Raw genomic sequence first — 17,028 nt, 5'->3', positions numbered from 1 at the left:
ACATGGAGACGGCCTGCAAGGAGGGGCCGCTTTGCGCTCCCTCCCCAAGGCTCCCGTGCTTTTGATATATTTTCCTAGAGAATCCTAGCTGCCCACCCCGAGGTCGAGGCCGGGAAAAGCCCAGCTGCGTGCACTGTTCCCCGCCCCCGCCCTGGGGCTGTGCGGGTGGGTAGGGGAGGTGCGCCTTTGGAGAGAGTAGGCAGCTGCGGGCATCCCGGCCTCCTTGGAGCCTCGCTCCCGGGATCGAGCATTTCTCCCGGGGTCGCACAGTTCTCGGGGCTGGGGCAACCTCCTCCGGCCCCTGTCCGCCCCACCGGGCGCCCACACTCACTCGCGCTCACTCTCCCTGCGTCCCGGGCCGGCTGCCCGCGTGGCGTCCCGTGCCCTGGAGACGGCAACAAGGGGCGGAGGCTGGAGAGACCGTGGCCACCCAGGGCGCCGGCGCTGGGGAGATAGCGGGAGCTGGAGGAGGAGGCAGGTGGCGGCAGGAAGCAGTGCCGGGGCTCGTCGGAGCTCGGGCTCGGGCTTGGATTTGGAGAAATTGAGAAATCCTGGTGTCCTCGCTGCAGATCAAGCTTGTCGCAGCCAACATCGCTGCGAGGGACGCTGCCTGGCAGGGAATAGGGGAAGTTGGGGAAGGCAGACCGGCGTCCCTGTTCATCAGTGGGAAATCTGGGGGAGACAGGGGCCTCCGAAGCGTGGACGCTCCAGACTGTTGCCGTCCCTCCCAAGGCCGCGGTGGACCAGCCCTGGAGCCGCCAACCGATTTCCCAGGGAGTTCCATCCGCGCATCACCCAGCAGCAGCTGCAGGCACCTGGGACTCGCTCGCGGTCCCGCCCAGTCCTCTCCTGCCCACTAGAGGGGCTTCGTGGAGCGGCTGCTTCCCGCTCCCAATCCCAGGAGAAAAGGGGCGCAGGGATAAAGGCAGAGGCTCAGGGACTAGACCTGTGTAGGATTTTTTCTGGGGAATATTAAGGAGAAAGGCGCAAAACAGATGAAGCTTTCAGGACTGGACGGGGAGGAAAAAGGATTTTTAAGAAGCTTTGCTGGCGGGGTGCAGTGGCTCACGTTTGTAATCCCAGCACTTTGGGAGGCCGAGGTGGGCAGATCACCTGAGGTCGGGAGTCCGAGACCAGCCTGGCCAACATAGTGAAACCCTGTCTCTACTAAAAATACAAAAATTAGCCGGGCGTGGTGGCAGATGCCTGTAATCCCAGCTGCTCTAAAGGCTGAGGTAGGAGAATCATTTGAACCTGAGGCAGAGGTTGTAGTGAGCCAAGATCGCGCCACTGCACTCCAGCCTGGGTGACAGACACTCTGTCAAAAAAAAAAAAACAAAAACAAACAAAAAAAACCCACTTGCTTCGGGCAGTAGTCTGGGGGCGTAGAAAGGAAGGCTTGGGAGGATGTGGTAGGCAGAATAGAGTCCCCCAAAGATATGCATGCCCTAATCCTGGGAACTTGTGGATATGTTACCTTACATGGCAAAAGCGACTTTGCACAAGATTAAAGTTACGGACCTCGAAGCAGGGTACAGGCTGAGGGGAACGGTTATCCGTGATTACCCAGGTGGGCCCTATCTAATCACAAGAGTCTGCGAATGTGACATTGAGAACCTTTTAGGTTGGGTCAGAGAGAGATAAGGAAGATCAGAGAGAGAGAGAGAGAGAGAGAGAGATGCAGTGAGAAGGATTCTACGCACTGTTGAAGCCTTTAATGGGGGAGGTAAGGAGACTTAAGGAAGGTGGGCAGCCTCTAGAAGCTGGAAAGCGGAGAAAGGACTCTCCCCAAAGCCTCCGTGAGGAAACACAGCCCTGCCGCCTCCTTGATTTCAGTCCAGTGAGAGTTTTGTGGGATTTCTGCCCTCCATATCTGGCACCTAAGTTATCTGTCTCTATCTTAGGATATAGAATAGGTGCTTAATGCATACTCGCTTAATGGGAAAAAAAGTGAATAAAAATAACAGTTGGATTAAACAAATTCACAGTAAACTGTGAATGGAAAGTAACCCCTTCATTCGGGTAGGGCTGGCTGTAGTTTTCTAAGCGTATGTTTTAAACCCAATTGGCTCTACCGGGAGGAAGTCTGGGCTCACAGTGAAGTCAGGAGGGTAAAGGAGGGGCAGGAGGGATCCTGAATTTGGTCCAACATGACTTTCCCGTGAATGTGCCTTCAGGAGTCTGTGCCCCTCTGTTTTTTTTTTTGTTTTTTTTTTTGTTGGTTTTTTTTTTTTTTTTTTTTTTTTTGCCTCTTCTCTTCCTGTCTCTGTTGGAACTTAGAGCTTTACTCAAAGGGTCCTATTTTGTGCATGACTATTTTGGCCTTCCTAAGACAAAAAGCAGGCGAGGGCAGTGAGGGAGGAGAGTTCCAGAGTGGGCAAGAGGGCACCTGCAGGGCACCCACTGGAACTCAGGGCAGATGCTTAGGGAGCAGAGGAATGGTCAGGAAGGCCAGAGCCGGAGGACAGGGACAGTGAGGGGCAGAAGCTAGACAGCCCATCAGAGCTGAGATGAAGGGTCCTTTGTGTGCCATGTGGGCAGGTTCTTAAAGGAACCGTGTCACTAGGATTTGGTTCAGCTGCTAGTGACAGAAACCCAGTTACACAGTTGAAACAATACAATACACTTCCCTTTCATGTAAATGAAGTTCAGGAGTGAGCAGTCCAGAGCTACTGCAGAAGCTCCAGGATTATAAAGAACCGAAGCAACTTTTACTTTATTACTCCTCCATCCTTGGTGTGTGATTTCTACCTGATGGCCCAGAATGGTTGTTGAACTCCAGCCATTTTGTCCCAAATTCAGGAAAGACAGCTGGACAAAGAAGGGCACATTCTCTGTCTTTAAGGATATCTTCCAGAAACTGCACTTTACACTTGTGCTTACATCCCCCTAGATTAGGGACATGACCATACATGATCATACCTAGCTGCAGAGGAGGCTGGGAAATGTAGTCTTTATTATAGGCAGCCATGTGCCCACCTGAAAATGGGAGCTTTTGTTACTTACAGAAGAAGGGAAAGACAGATATTGGGAGATAACTAGCACCCTGAGCCACAGCAGCTGGTAGCTGCCAGGGCCACAGCAATGGCAGGTGCAGTGGTGAGATAGTTGCGTTTATCAGTACTGACACAGGATTTTTCTCGGCCACTTTGCCAGCTGGGGACCTCCTTACCCAGCAATGCCCCCACCTGCCTCCCAGGTCTCACTTGCCCGCAGCCTGCTGCTGGAGGCACCCCACCATAACTTGGCCCGCCTGTGTTATGGCTTGTACCTGCGTTCAGTGGTTTCCGAGCTCTTGTCCCACATCTAAGAAGAATGAAGATACAGGGACAATTCAAAGAGTGAAGAGGGTGGAGAAGAATTTTATTGAGCCACAGAACAGCTCTCAGCAGAGAAGGGATGCGGGGGTGGTCCCCCATCCCAGCAGTTGGGTGGGTTGCTCTCCCAATGTGACTGAATCAGGGCTTTTATGGATTCAGAATGGCAAGTGCGTGCTGATTGGTTTGTGAGTATGCAAAAAAGTTTAAAGCGAAGATACCACTCAAAGGTGGGCACAACACTGTAGAAAACCCTTAGGAAAGTGTAGGTATATGTAGAATAGCTGAAGGGTGAGGATCAACTAGAGGAAAGCATGCCAAATGGAAAGACAGGTTCTCAATCTGGTCCATGGATTTGACATGTAGCTTGGCTTTCAGGCTTTAAACTGTCTTTGACTTGGAGGTGGGGTTTCACCAGGGACCTGCCCCTATCTGCCTAGGCATTTGGCTGACTCCTGTCACTATCAGTACTATGTGGATTTCTCACACATTGAGTATTTGTAAATCAGGGCAGCCTGGAACTCATTTAACAGCTGTAATTTTGGATGTGACTCACCAGGGCTGAATTACCGAAGAGGCTAACCGAGCATGTGTGCAGGGCTCCAGCAAAGTTGGAAACAAAACAATAGCAATGAGAAGGAAAGAACTTGCTATTTCATATTGCAAGCAAACAAACACACAAACAAAAACCCAGCAAAATGTTTTGGGAAAAATCAGTACTTTGATGGGCTTCATTATTTATATTTTGCAGTGCAGGGCTGTTTTGGTTTTCGATTTACATAGAAGAGAAAGATGGATGTGCCACAATCTCTTTGGTTCTTAAAAACATGACCAGGTACTCAGAATCAATATCAGCCTACCCCACCAGGTGCCTTTGCTCCCTGCTAATCCATCACTGGAACTGTTAAAAGGCCTTTGAGATGAATTTTGCTTTTGGTGGAGAGGGGCTGTTGTGCTACTAAATACACAAGAGAGTATATGCCAGAGGTGAGAAATCCTGAGAGAAGAAAAAGAAAGGAGAAAGAGAAAGAAAGAGAGGAAATGAGAATAGGAGGGAGAAGAGGCAAAGGAGGAAGGTGAAGTCAAAGGGACAGAACAGTTCAGGGGTGGCCCACTCCTGATGTGGGGGTTTTAAATGTATCCACAAATACATCTACTCCTCCCTTCAAAAGATGGAGCTTCATTTTGCTTTCCTTGGGTATGGGCTGAACTTAGTGACTGGCTTCTAGTGAATAAAACATGGTGGAAGTGATAGTGTGTGACTAGGTCAGAAAGGCATCGCGACATCCTTCTTGTTCTTCCTCTTGGTTCACCAGCTCTGAGAGGAAGTAGCCCCTGTGTTTGTGAAAATGCCCAAGAAGCCCAGGGAAAGGCGCACTTGACAAGGAACTGAGGCCTCCAGCCAACAGTCATTTTGGAAGTGGATTCTTCAGGCCCAGTGAAGCCTTCAAGTCACTGCAGCCTCATGAGCAACTCTGAGCTGGAACCACCCAGCTAAGCCACTCCCAGAATCCTGACTCTCAGAAATTGTGTGCGATTAGAAGTGCTTGTTGTATAAAGCCATCACATTGTAGAATAATTTGCTCTGCCACCAACATCAGACTAACACACTTAGGAGCTTCTTTCTCCATAATGGAAGATTCACAGGTCCCAGACAGTGCATGGCCAAAGTGCCTGAATATCCATTCTCCTCTTCTTCCTTGCTAACAGAACTCAATTTTGGTATGTAGGCCCACAAGCCGGGCCCACAAGCCGGAAAAACAACATTCCCTAGGCTTTCTTGCTGATGGGGTAACCATGTGACATAGCATTGGCCAATGAGACATATGCATACATTGATGCAAGAGGCTTACCGGAAGGCTCTTTACAAGGAGGGAGACCCAGGTGGCTTGACTTTTCTGTCTTTTGTTCCTCCATTTCTTCTTGCTTGGAATACAGTCATGGTGCTGAAGACAAAGCTGCTGTTCTATAATCACTAGGATGTCAAACACATCCTGCCTGGATGGCTGAGCAGATGGCGGAAGGAGTCAGGGTCTTTAGTAGCATCGTGGAGCCCCTGAACCAATCTGAGTTGCTCTCTTCTGTATTTTCTTTGTTTGTTTGTTTGTTTGTTTTTCAGACAGGTTCTCACTCTCTGTCACCCAGGCTGGAATGCAGTGGCACGATCATAGCTCACTGCAGCCTTGAACTTATGGGCTTAAGCAATCCTCCCACTTCAGTCTTCCAGGTAGTTGGGACCACAGGCACACATTACCACTCCTGGCTAAGTTTAAAACAGAAATGTTTTTTTAGAGATGGGGTCTTACTATGTTGCCCAGGCTGGCTTCAAACTCCTGGCCTCATGTGATCCTTCCCACCTTGGTCTCCCAAAGTACTAGGATTACAGGCCTAAGCCACCACACCTGGCCTAGATTCTCATTTCATAAAGCAAAACTGTTCAGATTTCTCAGATTTACAGATCTATAAACTCCTTGACTGATGCATCTTTAGAAATGTGCAAACAATTCCAAATTTTAGAAAGTATGCAGTGAGTAGTATCACATTTTCGATTGGTGAATTTGTGTTGTTCATCTGTCTCTGAAACCTACAGAAACTGTTCTGAAGAGAACAGGGATTATAGTGGTAAGAAATTAGGACACGGCCAGGCGTGGTGGCTCATGCCTGTAATCCCAGCACTTTGGGAGGCTTAGGTGGGCAGATCACCTGAGGTCAGGAGTTCAAGACCAGCCTGGCCAACTTGGGGAAACCCCATCTCTACTATAAATACAAAAACTTAGTGGAGCATGGTGATGGGTGCCTGTAATGGTAGCTACTGGGGAGGCTGAGGCAGGAGAATCACTTGAACCTGGGAGACGGAGGTTTGCAGTAAGCCAGGATCACACCATTGCACTCCAGCCTGGGCGACAAAGCAAGATTCTGTCTCAAAAAAGAAATTAGGAAACAATCTCCAATCTCATTTCATTCTCAAGGAGAACACTGAGTTTTGAATACTAAAAAGGCGACAACTGGCCCTGCTGGCCACCAGACTGTGGTTTCCAAATTGCACACAAACATTGCTCCCACCTCCCAACAATATGTTTGGCGCAAGACAGACAAAGCCATTCTACAAGCACAAAAGTGACTAAATGTCCTCTTCTGATGGACCTGAATGACTGCTGCCCGTCACCAATGACAGCCATCTGGAGTGCTCCTACCATCTTGATAAAATTCATATACAATTACAAATTGCCCGTACTCCTTGACAGCATCCATTCTAGGATTGTCCCCCACTTTCCTCTTCCCCTCCTAGAGTCACCCCGTGTGAGTCCAATCCTGTAAGAAGCCTCTCCCAACTCCTTGGTCTTCCTGAAGTCCCCACATTCCTCTGGGGACATTTGCTCCTGTTGCATCAAAGCCAGTAAAATTTAACGTCTTTTTTTTTGGACTGCAGGTCAAAGAAATCTAGGTAATCTTTGGTCAGTGACATTTAACAGAACCCAAAGCCAGAGCTATAAGCCCCTCCCCTGTTTACTGGCTCCAGCAGGGTCAGGAATTGGTGGGAGGAGCTGCCAACAGAGCACAGCCCTGGCAGGAGTTGGCATTTTTGGAAACTCATTCAACCTTGGCCTCAAATAACTTGTCCTCCATCTATGTGTCTGTTTCTTCTGGCACCAACAAGAGGAGAAAGGAGAAGACTTGGATCCTTAAACAGGCAGCCACCATCTTCCCAGCCCACTTCTCCCAGCAGAGTTCTGGGGAAGGAAGCTCTCTCTCTTTTCTGCTCTTTCTATAGTCATCATTCAGTCCTGACAGGGTTCCTATGCCAAAAAGAAGCAAAATCTTCAGTGAGGAAATGGTGAGATCCTTACATCAGGCAAGTAAGGAAGAGTTTTCTTCTAGGGTGTGCTTAGAAGGAAGAGAAGGTTTTCCTGGGGCTGGGTATATCTGAAATTCATAGGCACTAGGTGTTGTGGGCTCAGTGAGGACTGGCCTTGCAAACCATTTGCAGGTGTTTCTGAAACGCGATCTGACCAGAAAAAAAAAAAAAAATCTCAAATAAACATCTTAACTAAAGGGCCAGGAATGTTTTCCAATAAAAAACTCAATGGAGAAAGACATTTGAAAACAAATCTCAAATAGTTTTTCAACAAGGTGAATGGGGTAATGATATAAAACCAAGCCTTAAATGTGGGCTATATCAGTGCTTCTTAACCCCAGTGCTACATTAGAACCACCTGGGAGTTTGAAAGTAATGTCCATGCCTGAGACCCTGCCCCAGACCAGTTACATCATTATCCTTGGGGTGGGGCAACAGTGTTTGTTCCCAGGTGGTTCTAACATGCAGCCGTGGAAAGGCACAGGGGTGTGGAAGAATGCTGAGACCAGGAATCAGGAATCAGTCCTCTGCTTTGTCAAGCAAGGTACTCCATCACTCTCATTGTTCTCATTTGCAATATCAGTGTTTCCGACATTATAATGTGCACACAAGTTACATGGGGATCTTGTCAACGTGAGAGTCTGGTATAGTAGGTCAAGAGTGGGGCCTGAGACCTGCATTTCTAAGAAGCTCATGGATGCTGCTGATGCTGCTGGTTCGTGGGCTGTAATTGGAACAGCAAGGTCCTAGGTCCGTGGTTCTTAAAATGTAGTCCCAAGACCAGGAGCCAGCCTCAGCGTCACCTGGTGTCAGGTTCCGATCCAAGCTGAGGTCCAAGGGGAGTTGGTGGATGAGGGGAGGGCAGCTGAAAGAACACTCGAGAGACCACAGGTAGGTGGGACATGGCTTTGTTCAGCAGCTCTCTCACACTGTCAATGCTGTATTTATGCACCTCACAGACAATAGTAGCTCAGAGCCAGGTGATGAGCCCTTCCATGTTATGGCTACATAGCTGTGATGATATAATATATGGGATTGTGTGCCTGTGCTCCAATCCTGCTGTGTCATGCTGTGCTGGATGTGTACCTCGGCCTATACTTGACTGCAGTGCGGCCACTGTCCTTACACCTAGGAAATTGTTAGAATGCAAAATTTTTGACTGTTACTCTGATACTCCGAGTATGACAAGATCTAACCATCTGTTATAACAAAGCTTCTAGGTGATTCAGAAGCATGCTCAAATCTGAGGACCTCTGCCCTGTAAATTCCAAAATCTCTTCTGGTTCTTAGATTCTCTGGTACTTGGTCTTTCTGATTGCTACAGAAACCACTGCTCTTCCTCAGTACCCCAACTGAAAATCCACCAACACCAGATGTGATCCTGGGGGCCACTAGTGCATGCCTTCCCAGCATTGTCCAGGATTTTGTTCCCTGAGGAGCCATTCCTTCTGGGAACTTGGACCTATCACCATTTCCCTAGTATGATGGTTAATTTTATGTGCCAATCTGGCTAGACCATGGTGCCCAGATATTTGGTCAAACATGATTCTGGATGTTTCTGTGTGGATGTTTTCTGGATGAGATTGACATTTAAATCAGTGGATTTTGAGTAAAGCAGATTGCCCTCCATCATGTGGGAGGACTTCCTCCCATCAGTTAAAGCCCTTACTAGAACAAAGACTGACCTCCCCGCAGAAAGAAGGAATTCTGCCTGCAGACTACCTTTGGATTCAGATTCCCACCCTTCTCTGAGTCTCCAGCCTGCCCCATCAGACTTTGAACTTGGCTAAGCCTCCACAATCATGTGAGCTAATTCCTTATGATAAACCTATCTATATACACATTCTGTTGGCTCAGTCTCTAGAGCACCCTAACTATTTTGGAGGTCCTTTCTGCTCCTCTCCAAATCCAATGTGCCTGCTTTAAAAATATTATCTCCCCATCTTTTCTGTTCTCATGGCCAAGTTCTCTGTGTCAAGTATTTGCAAGGAAGTAATATCCAGAAACCTAATAAATATGTCACCTTAAAAGATAACAGAGCAGAAGTAGCATACCAGAAGAGCCAGGCGGAATAAAATTTGCTGCCTTTTCTTCAAGTAAGATCTTATTGTACTTTGCTATCTGCTGCAAAATATCAGGCACCTCTTTTAGAAGTTGTTGATAAACAGGGCAAAAATACGAGGTCAGAGTCTTATTGCTGAAGTTGACAACTTTTTCTTATTCAGATTAATTAACTCAAATTAACTTAAACCTTATTCAAGTAAATTTGAGTATTCAGTTTTATATTTGGTAATAGGATGGAGCTTTTTTTCTTCCCTTCATCCTCCCCAGCTCCCAGCAATTTTGCTCTCCTGCTGCATGCTGAAGTTAACAGATATGGCCTTGGTAATGCAACTCAGCACCTCCTCCCTTTTTCAGTATAATAACATATTTTAAGCTTAACCCACACAGTAAACTGCTAAGAGGGGGCCATTTTTTACAACATGAAGGCCTACTTGCCTTGTAGATGCCTCATCTCCAGGAGTACAGTCCTCCTCCCACACCATCAGGAGAAAAACAGAATGATTGTCCACATAGACGAGAAGCTGCAAAAAGGACCCTGGGGAAGGAGGTGAGTAAAGGCCGAGGAGCTGGAGGGTTCTAAGGTGTGGAGCCCCAAGGGCGTCCCTATGAAGACCATGTCCCTGGAGAATCTGGGTGGCATGAGTTCAAGACAGAGGGCAGCCACTCCCAAACCACTGTGGACTCTGGGCTGAAAGATTGGATGTCTCCATGAAGTAAAGGAGTGTTTGGACTTTGGGTGCCTTGACTTTGTGCTTGTGATAAAGGTCTAGGCTATACTTTCTTAAAGAAACACCAACACTGCATTAAGAAAACCAAAGTGTTTTATCTCTTCCCCATCTTGTGAGGTGAAGGTGGGCCACAGACCATGGAAAAAGCTTGCAGGCACACAGTTCACCGATTCGGGAAGTCCAGTTGCATGGTTCCATAATTGTCCTCGCTCCAGTGATCCTCCTACATTCCCTTTCCTGAGTACAGAAGAGGAGCAAAGACTTTTTTATTCTTGTGGAATTCAAGAATAGAATTTCATTGTAGATTTGCGATCACCACCTTTCTACACTGAGGTTCTCATGTTGTGAGTGTCCTTGTGGCAGCCATGCAAAGCCCTGCAGGTTCAGAAATCTGAGCGCACGAGAACATTTGCTAAGCCTGAGGGCTTCCCTGTGGGCTTTGTGTGGGACAGCAGAGACAAATAGCTTCTGCTTTTGCTGAGTCAAAATTCGGCTTAGGATCCAGACAAAAATTACTGAATTAAGAAGTTAGTTTTAGACATTTTATCTAACTCCCACAGCTTTCTTTCTCACAAGCCTAAGATACCACAATGGAGAAGATGACATTCTCATTAATGAACTCTTTCTGTGTCATTCAGTCCTCACTATTCTACATAATTCTTTATGGTATTGTTAATGCATGAAATTGTTTTATTTTTAAAACATGGTCATTTCCACAAATAGTTAAGTGTTATATGCTGAAAGTGGGTATATTCTCAAACACAATATATAATTTCTTGAGGTGGAGTAGCAGCTAGTTAAATAAAATTTAAGTTTGAACAGATTCATTAATTAGTCTTGTGGTTGCAAGCATCAGAAAGTATTTCCTATTATATGAGTTCACATATTTGTAAATGAGTGAACTTTTTGTTACTTTTCAGATTCTGTAGTTGTTAATGCTTTGTATTCCCCCAGATAGTTTTATCTTTCCTCGGTGAACTTTATGAGCTGCCTTCCAAGCCAAAGTGTCTATGAAGGTGAGTAATGCTTCCATTCAATTTTATATCCAGTTGGAGAAGACATGACTACATAGTCTAGCTAACAGGCATATGGTCATATGGCCATATGGATTTTTTTGTTTTTTTAATATATATATATATATTTTTTTTTTTTTTTTTGAGATGGAGTCTCGCTCTGTCACCAGGCTGGAGTGTAGTGGCGCAATCTCAGCTCACTGCAACCTCCACCTCCCGGGTTCAAGCAATTCTCCTGCCTCAGCCTCCCAAGTAGCTGGGACTACAGGTGCACATCATCACGCCCAGCTAATTTTTTTGTATTTTTAGTAGAGACGGGGTTTCATCATATTGGCCAGGATAATCTCGATCTCTTGACCTCGTGATCCTCCCGCCTTGGCCTCCCAAAGTGCTGAGATTACAGGCGTGAGCCACCACGCCCGACCCTGGTTTGTTTTAAAGTCTGAGAGTATGGATGATTTCGATCAAACCAATGGTTTGTCCCAGTGTTTTAAATTTGATTTGATTATCCAAGGTGCCACAGGTCTGTAGCTCTATCACTCTTATAGTAGGGGTTTCATCCCACCCCCTGTTGGGATCATTGCTGAATTTCAAATCTTTTGGGCACATCTGAAGAATTGACAGCATGGGCTATCTGAAGCTGACTGGATGTGGAAGACCAGGGAGGTTTCCTAATGGAAAAAGGAGCCAGCCTTATCTGTGGAAGGGGGAGGTGTACTTGTACTAATAAGCATGCCTCTGTGCTTGGTTGGATGTGGGAGAGCAGACAGTGGGGAGCAAGGGAGTGTGGTACCCTAGCCAAGCTCCCAGCCTCCCTGCAGGCCCTGGGTAGTTCAAGATCTCACATGGCCTGGCAGCAGTCCACGGGAGGAAAGGGTGGCTCAGTGGCACTAACAGTGATGACCAGTTAGAGTTGTGTCTGGGCCCAGCACATGACAGGGGAGGAGAAGGAAAGCAGAGCACCACTTCAGCTGCCTGGGCTAGCTGGGGGATCTGTGTGAAACACCCGAAAACATCTCCCAGGAATTTCCAGGGACCTGAGGTCCAAAAATAGCAAGTAAAGACAAGAACTAGTGAGAGATAGGCCATATATTATTTTTAAAGTATTTTTGCTATTATTAATATATGCCTTATTTTCATATAAAAGTTAAGTGATGCCATAGGAAAAGGAACCACCACTATTCACCGTCAAATCTTTGTGTACTGAGGCAAATTATCAACCTGCCGGGTCAAAGTTCAATTTGGACAGCCTGGTGTTCAAACAAATTATATTCTGTAGCAGTTCGTGTTCTGCAGTGCAAGCAACAGAAAATATTTCCAATAAACTAGGGCAAAAAAAAAAAAGATGTATTGGCAGAATCTTTGTGACAAGTAATTTTAGTGTCAACGTGGCTAGGCCATGGTGCCCAGTTTTTGGTCAAACACTGGTCCAGATGTTGCTGGGGAAGTATTTTTTAGATGTAATTGACATTTAAATAAATAGATTTTCAGTAAAGCAGATCACTTTCCATGGTGTGGGTGATTGCTAATCTAGTCAGTTGAACACCTTAAGAGAAAAGACTGAGAAGTTCGTTGAGGAAGAAGGAATTCTGCCTCTGGACGCCTGTGGACTTGAACTGCAACCTCAGCTCTTCCCTGGGTCTCCAGCTGGCAGGCCTGTCTGCAGATGTCAGACTTGCCGGCTGCTACGATTGCATGAGCCAATTCTTCAAAATCTCTCTCCCTCTCAAGACACACCACCTCCACCCTAGTGGTTCTGTTTCCCTGGAGAACCCTGACTAATACACTGCTAAGGGACAGCTGAACAACCAGGGCTTGGGAAAGACAGAAAACAGGTCACCCCTGGGGACCTGGGCATGTACCATTGCTCTATACCATGTGCCATTAGATGACTCCACAGCACCATGATCTGTGTCTGTGTCTATTCAAGATCCAACTTCTTGAAAGAGGAAGAATCGACTGGGTCTTCCTGTTGCAAGGTGTGGGGTGCTATTGCCAGATGAGAGGTGGAGAGAAAACAGGTCAGAGGAAAAACAAAAAACATTCCCTAGAATGAGGTTCCTTGAGGTAGATATGTTGGCTATCAAAGTACACCTTGAAACAGAACCTCTCAAATAGTGTCTTTGACTGGATCATCAGTGCAGTCATCTTTCTATGTAAAAGACAGCACCGTTCGGTGCCAAGCTCCTGCATTCTGTGTAGAATGGACAACACAAATTGTTTTTCATGGTCAACTTTTATGAAAAACTCTCATGGAGAGGAGTTAGATTCATATGAGAATGTCACCCAGAATCAAATATAAAAATAAGTTATATAGACCAATTTAGAGTGAAAAATAGAGGTTGTAGAATTGGATATGATAATGTGCAAGTTACTTCCTATTTATTCTCAGCTCCATACCTGCCCTTGTACACTCCGACCTACTGGGGTTGAGAGGCTGCAAACTACATTTCCCAGGCTTCTTTGCCAACTGGATTTCCGTGAGCTCCTCCAATTAGAGGACAAGCAGGAGACCAGAGGGTAGGGAGAAGGGAGGAGAGTCCTACACTGGCCCTCATTCCCTGGCAGTTGTTGGCAGGTCCTTACAGTTGCTGTTGAGGCAGCAGAAAGTGGGGTCATTCCGAGGCCCTAGAAGCCCAGATGGAAGCAGAACATTTTCAGTGGTTTTATCTCTTCATCTCTTTGATGGATTTAGAACTAATTGCAATAGTGGCTCCAAAATTGTGGCAGCAGATGTAGGGTCTCAGAGCCCTACTCAGGGTGGTATTAGCAGCTTCTGGTCTTTCGGTATCACTGTTTCTGTTTTTGTTTGTTTCTCCAGCACTCTTTCTTCATCCTTTTGCTCTTCTAGACCTTCTAACAATTTTGTTGAAAATTCCCCAAATTAGGCCAGGCACGGTGGCTCACGCTTGTAATCCCAGCACTTTGGCAGACCAAGGCGGGTGGATCACCTGAGGTCAGGAGTTCAAGACCAGCCTGGCCAACATGGTGAAAGCCCATCTCTATTATAAATACAAAAATTAGCCAGGCATGGTGGCACATGCCTGTAGTCCCAGCTACTTGGGAGACTGAGGCAGGAGAATCACTTGAACCCAGGAGGCGGGGGTTGCACTGAGCCAAGATTGCGCCACTGCATTCCAGCCTGGGTGACAGAGGAAGACTCCATCTCAAAAAATAAAAAAATAAAAAGTAAAAAATAAATTCCCAAATTAAATTTTCTCTGTTTGAAATAACTGGAGTGTTTTCTGTCTTTCTGACTGAACTCTGACCGATACAAAAAGCGCAAGTGTTGTTTCTGGGTTTCAATGTAAGGAAACTTAATTCCCATATTTAATTTTGGCTCTGTTTAAAATTTGAGCAGACAGTTTACAGTACTTAGGTCATCTTGGCTTCCTCCATTTTCCTGTTTGGGTTTTTTTTTTTTTTTTTGAGACGGAGTTTTGCTCTTGTTGCCCAGGCTGGAGTGCAGTGGCACGATATTGGCTTACTGCAAACTCTGCCTCCCGGGTTCAAGTGATTCTCCTGCCTCAGCCTCTCGAGTAGCTGGGATTACAGGCACCTGCCACCAAGCCCGACTAATTTTTTGTAGTTTTAGTAGAGACAGGGTTTCACCATGTTGGCCAGGCTGGTCTCAAACTCCTGACCTCAGGTGATCTGCCCACCTCAGCCTCCCCAAGTGGTGGGATTACAGGTGGGAGTGCCATGCCCAGCCTCTGTTTTGGGTTTTATCAAGAAAGATCTTGGCCAGGCATGGTGGCTCACGCCTGTAATCCCAGCACTTGGGGAGGCCCAGTTGGGCATATCACTTGAGCTCAGGAGTTTAAGACCAGCCTGGGCAACATAGTGAGACCTCGTCTCTACAAAAAAAAAAATACACGAATTAGCTGGGTGTGGTGGTGCGCGCCTGCAGTCGCAACTGCTCGAGAGGCTGAGGCAGGAGGATGGCTTGAGCCTGGAGGGGGTCAAGGTTGCAGTGAGCCGAGATCATGCCAGTGCACTCCAGCCTGGATAACAGAGTGATACCTTGTCTCAAAAAAAAAAAAAAAAAAAAAAAAGATAAAGAAAGATCCTCAAGGGCTAAGGAGCATCTTTAAGATCATCTCTGGGTGGAACACACAGAGCAGAGGCACACAATCTGGCTGAGAAGACACAAGCCTTTGGGGCCTTCCAGAGGGCCACTCCTGCCTGGGGCCTGCCCTTGTCTGTGATCCCTGGTCACCTCCTGCCGGCTCAGGCCAGCTTTACACCCTTGCCTTCACATTTCTGGCCTCACCTGGAAGAGCTCTTGATCCTTCCCATGTGAGTTCACTGTTGACCCTTACTCGTCACTGTCACTGCTTCTGGAAGCCTAATACCAACCACACCTCTCCCTGCAGTGCCTGGGCGGGCTGCCAGGAGGCTCTCTTATGCCAAGTCCAATCACACTGTGCTCCACCAACTCCAGATGAGCAAACACTAATTTTGAAATAGTAGATTTTGCCTACCAAATTAGCAGTGATTTTTAAAGAATGATAATCTGTAATACTCAGTGGCTCACTATTGAAGAGACTGTGGTGAGAAGGTAGTCTCCTATATGCTGATGGGGTATAAATGGAGGCTTTTCTCGAGTGAGATTTGCCTGTATAGATGAGGTCTAGAAGTTCCACACGTGGGAACCTACTCTAGAAATAAATTAAATTTAGGTTAAGAGCTCAAATGCTTTCAGATGCCAGTGATAGAAAACTCAGCCGGGCATGGTGGCTCATGCCTATAATACCAGCACTTTGGGAGGCTGAGGCAGGCAGACCTCCTGAGGTCAGGAGTTCGAGACCAGCCTGACCAGTATGATGAAATCCCGTCTCTACTAAAAATACAAAAACTAGCCTGGCGTGGTGGCATGCACCTGTAATCCCAGCTACTCGGAAGGCTGAGACAGGAGAATCACCTGAATCTGGGAGGCAGACGTTGCAGTGAGCCAAGGTTGTGCCATTGCACTCCAGCCTGGGCAATGAGACTGAAATTCTGTCTCAAAAAAAAAAAAAAAAAACCTCAACTAATGTGACTGCAGCATTCAGATGTTTCTTGCTCATATAAGTTTGGTAGTAAGAAACCCTGGAAGTGGTTTTGTGTCCCCATGGTATAACGAAGAACCTGGGATCTTTCTTTTCTCACTCTGCCATCAAGAGCTGGGGGGACGTGTTGTCTTCCTTCATGGTGGCACTCACAGCATCCTGTCCTCATATGACAATGGACAAATACAAAAGAAGAGAGTGGGGCAAAACAGACCTTCTCCCAAAACGCCTTTCTCGAAGCTTGTAAACCCTTCCCTTCACCTTCTGGATGTGTCTCATTAACAAAGAGGAGTGAGATCTCCATGATGGGCTCAGGCCACTCAAGGCCCAGCAGGCACATGGCTGCCTGAATACCAGTGGGGTAGCATTCCAAAGGAAGGAGGGTAAATTGCTTTTGGGTAAGCAGCCAATGGTGTCTGCCACAGGGAACCAATGTTTTCATACAAAGATATTTGATATAGCATTATTCATAAATATAAAGAAATAAAAACTATGGGGTTAAGAAATTATGGTACACTTAAGGCTGAGGTGGGAGGATCATTTGAACCCAGGAGTTTGAGTCCAGCCTGGGCAACATAGTGAAACCCTGTCTCTAGAAGAAAAATGTAAGAAAGAAAAAAGAAATTATAGTCCATTTATTTGGATAGGGAAACTACTAAAACTAAAGGGCTAGAATCTGGCTTCCAACCAGGTTGGTCGGACTCCAAACCCACATTCTTAGTTGCTACTACCTCTTTGGATTTAACAAAATCATTAACCACCATAGAAGAAAAAGCAACAGAAAGCTTTTCAAAATGTAGATTACTTCATAAAAAGCAGTCAGTGCACCACAATACCCCCATTCTCCAATAACTGGGGTAGTTCAGGGATTTCTGACATTGTTATCCTAGTTGTCACTTTTGAGAGGTTAACAGACTCCTCTGAGATTCTTTGCCTGATTCCTGTTGAGAGACCAAAACAGCTACAAGTTAAAGTCAGTTTAAGTTTCCATGGATTCTG

At 46.5% G+C, this 17,028-nt stretch overlaps 1 protein-coding gene and 1 long non-coding RNA gene across 8 annotated transcripts in view; one reads left to right on the top strand and one right to left on the bottom strand.

The window, feature by feature from the left end:
• LOC114676259 (uncharacterized) overlaps positions 1-9,811 on the bottom strand; it is a 91,529-nt gene extending 81,718 nt beyond the window's left edge. For 5 of the 7 annotated variants that reach the window (XM_077991535.1, XM_077991539.1, XM_077991536.1 and 2 more), the window contains exons 1-2: positions 9,673-9,811; positions 332-7,114 (exon numbers count right to left, since the gene is read on the bottom strand). The gene's annotated coding sequence lies outside the window, so the exon portion shown is untranslated. Of the gene's footprint in view, positions 1-331; positions 7,115-9,668 lie in introns of all 7 variants that reach the window. The other 2 variants (XM_077991537.1, XM_077991538.1) reach the window with 2 other exon arrangements.
• Positions 1-17,028, top strand: part of LOC144339032 (uncharacterized) — a 49,047-nt gene that overhangs the window by 21,902 nt on the left and 10,117 nt on the right. Inside the window, exons 2-3 of the long non-coding RNA XR_013413587.1 lie at positions 9,680-9,784; positions 10,920-10,981. This is a non-coding gene — a long non-coding RNA (uncharacterized LOC144339032). The remainder of the gene's footprint in view (positions 1-9,679; positions 9,785-10,919; positions 10,982-17,028) is intronic.

The sequence above is a fragment of the Macaca mulatta genome, chromosome 2 (genome assembly GCF_049350105.2).
Source record: "Macaca mulatta isolate MMU2019108-1 chromosome 2, T2T-MMU8v2.0, whole genome shotgun sequence".
Classification (NCBI taxonomy): domain Eukaryota; kingdom Metazoa; phylum Chordata; class Mammalia; order Primates; family Cercopithecidae; genus Macaca; species Macaca mulatta.
The sequence above is the reverse complement of the archived record's forward strand: the minus strand, read 5'-3'. Positions and strand labels throughout refer to the sequence as shown.